The 3,950-nt window shown below is 37.4% G+C and overlaps 1 pseudogene across 1 annotated transcript; it reads left to right on the top strand.

The window, feature by feature from the left end:
* The first annotated feature begins 704 nt into the window (after positions 1-704).
* Positions 705-3,542, top strand: LOC145167580 (low affinity inorganic phosphate transporter 1 pseudogene; annotated as a pseudogene). Its single transcript, XR_013741253.1, has 2 exons — positions 705-781; positions 1,793-3,542. The product of XR_013741253.1 is annotated as a low affinity inorganic phosphate transporter 1 pseudogene (transcript).
* Positions 3,543-3,950: the final 408 nt, after the last annotated feature.

The raw sequence follows: 3,950 nt of genomic DNA, 5'->3' as shown, positions 1-3,950 counted from the left end.
GTTTTTTAATAGATAACTTAAATTTACGACAGACAGTTATGTTTGTCCTAAATCCATAAGATTTCATGAAATGCTGTGTGATATTATTTTTATGATAAGATTCCATGACATATTACCAACTAATTCGTGTGTTATTAAATGTGTTTTCTCTAGTAGTTGGCTGATTTCACACTGATTACATGACATATTACCAACTGATTAAATAAACTATGTTTAAGTGACAGATTTTTGATAGATTGATTTAGTGATGGATTCCGACAGGCAATTTTCCAATCAAATAAAATATAACATTATTTCTGGCAGATTCCGTGACATATTATATATTAGCAACTAAAAGTAGAACCATTTGATTCCTGTTTTAACCTGCAATGGACCAAAGCGAGAATTGTTAAAAAAAAGCTATGGGGCCAAGAACGGAAATTAAAACCTAAAAATCTGAAGCCAAAACCGTACGTACTGAATAAAGCCAGATCCTATTACATCATGTTTATTCGATCGGGAATAAGTGTTGTATACCACTATACCCTAATATTTTAGTGAAGAAATGTAGCAAGCTGGAGGCGCTGACCGGATAGCTGATTTGATCATTAGATAAGCAATGTGCAAGCGTTGACCTAAGCTAGTATTTGAGAGCATATGCTTATATGCTTCCACTGATTCTGTGTCGTTTGTCTTTAAATACCCCATAACTTCAGTACATGTTCTTCTCATCTCCTTTTCTTCCTTCAAATTCATTATCTCCCTAAAGCACCACCGCAGAGCAAGAAACCCTCTTCACAAGGTATACATATAAACTAATAATATGCTCTCTCCCTCTAAATATTTCACCGAATGTTTTTCTATTTTCTTTATTTTTTAAATCTCGTTGTTTCCTATTTTTTTTTTGTAAGACAATGTTGCTCTTCTTAAAATATAGTACAAAGTAAAATATCCCAAGATGCATCTTAGTGACCACCCGAAAAATATAGTACAATGTCAATGTAGCTTTTCATATGAAGCTTTTTACCTTACATATAGTTAGGGGTGATAATTTATAACACGGCACGACAAAAATATACGACACGAAACGAAATTGGGACGAAACTGAAATTTGAATTCGTGTTCGTGTCGTGTTCGTGTTAACTGTAAAAAACACGATGTCGTGTCGTGTCGTGTTCGTGTTCAAAATTTGACACGAAATTGACACGATTTAGCAGTTATATATCGTGTTTGTCGTGTTTATCGTGTTATATCTGATAAAATATTCATTAAATAAACTAGTATTTAGTATATGTTATATTTGTCGTGTCGTGTCGTGTTTGTCGTTTTTTAACTCGTTCGTTTTCGTGTTAATTAAAAAAAAACACGACATCGTGTCGTGTCGTGTTCGTGTTACATAAAACCTTCTCGTGTCGTGTCGTGTCAAACAGAAACACGAAACGATAGCACGATTTGCCACCCCTACATATAGTGATCACCCGGATAATTCATAGAGCAAGATCTCATTAAGTTATCTTAAAACACAATTCACACACTTGTGTGTTATGCATGCATGCATGGCTTTTAGTTAACAACCAAACAAAAGCAGTTGGCCAATCAATTAGGTCACCATTCGTGACAGCGGGCAAGCATGCATTTTTAATATCTCATTTAAAAATTTAATGAGAATTTCTTCAATATTTTTGGAATTTTATATGATTTTTCAGCGTCAATAATGCAAATATTAAATTCTCCTTAGATATTTCTATTAGAAAGAATATGTATTTTGATCGTTTTCTAAATTAACATTCACTTTCTATATACTTGAGTGTAGGTGTAGTTTTGAAAGAAAATAGTAGCAATGCCTCGCGAGCAACTGCAAGTGCTCAATGCACTTGATACTGCCAAGACCCAGTTATACCATTTCACGGCAATTGTCATCGCCGGAATGGGTTTCTTCACAGATGCATACGATCTCTTTGCAATTTCTCTGGTCACCAAACTGCTTGGCCGTATCTACTACCACAGAGAGGGTGCACTGAAGCCCGGAACTCTACCCCCTGGTGTGAACTCTTCGGTCACAGCCGTTGCTCTTGTTGGAACCTTAGCCGGTCAACTCTTCTTCGGGTGGCTTGGTGATAAAATGGGCCGAAAAAAGGTCTACGGTATGACTTTGGCTGTCATGGTTATATGCTCCCTAGCTTCGGGGCTCTCTTTTGGGAGGGAACGGAGATCTGTGATGGCTGTCCTTTGTTTCTTTAGATTCTGGCTTGGGTTTGGTATCGGTGGTGATTATCCTCTCTCTGCAACGATTATGTCGGAATACGCTAACAAGAAGACACGTGGTGCCTTTATCGCTGCGGTTTTCGCCATGCAAGGGTTTGGGATTTTGGCTAGTGGGATTGTTGCATTAGTAGTGTCGGCTGCTTTTGACCATGCATTTAGTGCTCCTTCGTATGCGACAAACGCTTTATTGTCAACTCCGGTACAAGCCGACTACGTCTGGCGTATCATACTCATGTTTGGTGCTATTCCGGCAGGGTTGACTTATTACTGGCGTATGAAGATGCCAGAAACTGCACGTTACACCGCTCTGGTTGCAAAAAACGCTAAACAAGCAGCATCAGATATGGCTCGAGTTTTGCAAGTTGACATTGAAGCCGAAGAACAGAAGGTAGAGACAATTACACAGGATAAAAGAAACTCATTCGGATTGTTTTCAAAAGCATTCCTCCGTCGCCATGGACTCCACTTGCTCGGAACCACCAGTACTTGGTTCTTACTTGACATCGCTTTCTACTCACAAAATCTCTTCCAAAAAGACGTCTTCACAGCCATCGGATGGATCCCTCCGGCAGCAACAATGAACGCCATTGGAGAGGTTTTCAGGGTGGCTAGAGCTCAAACTCTTATTGCACTTTGCAGTACTGTTCCTGGATACTGGTTCACAGTTGCATTTATCGATATCATCGGTCGTTTCGCAATCCAACTCATGGGATTCTTCTTTATGACGGTTTTCATGTTCGCTCTCGCCATTCCTTACCACCATTGGACCTTACATGACAACCGTATCGGCTTCATCATCATCTACTCTTTGACGTTTTTCTTTGCTAACTTTGGCCCTAATGCTACCACTTTCGTCGTTCCTGCCGAAATCTTTCCGGCTAGGCTCAGGTCCACTTGCCACGGTATCTCTGCAGCCGCAGGTAAAGCAGGCGCGATAGTTGGTGCTTATGGATTTCTGTACGCTTCTCAGAGCTCTGACCCTAAGAAGACCGACGCTGGTTACCCACCAGGTATTGGAATCAAGAACTCGCTCATCGTTCTTGGTGTAATCAACTTTTTAGGGATGTTGTTCACGTTTTTAGTCCCTGAACCAAATGGCAAATCGCTCGAAGAACTGTCTGGTGAGAATGAGCAAGATGACGAAGTCGAGCAGACCACATCTAACCGAACTGTTCCTGTCTGATTTGGAACTATTACACAACTACGGACTTTCAAAACTCTGATTTACTTTTGTTGGATACGCATTTTTGCTTTATGAATCCTAAAAAGATTCAAAAAGGATAACCGTGGATGCCATGTTGTTTTCTATGTTTGTGGTTACATGTTTTACCATTTGTGTACGTATTTATTTGCTTGTTTTCCTGTCCAATTTTTTGTGATATAAAATTGTAGCAATTTCATAATGTTGTAAAAATCTGGTTTTGATTATACAATGAAAATTGTAGTTCAAATTACAACTAAAAAAGTTTGGATATATTCGTGTGTTCTAATACCATGTTTATATTTTAAAATAATGAATAAACTTTAATTTGAAAGTTTTTTTTTATTTTTTTTTTATTTTTTTTTATATCATTTCTAACTGCTGAGGACAAATATATATATATATATATATATATATATATATATATATATATATATATATATATAAATTCATCATTTTTTATCCTCTTTTCACATTAATATTCAAAAAAAAGTAACAAAAATAT

This window comes from Lactuca virosa, chromosome 3 (genome assembly GCF_052849685.1).
Source record: "Lactuca virosa cultivar CGN04683 chromosome 3, Lactuca_virosa_CGN04683_v6, whole genome shotgun sequence".
Taxonomy (NCBI): domain Eukaryota; kingdom Viridiplantae; phylum Streptophyta; class Magnoliopsida; order Asterales; family Asteraceae; genus Lactuca; species Lactuca virosa.
Note: the sequence above shows the minus strand (reverse complement) of the source record. Positions and strands in the feature narration are given on the sequence as shown.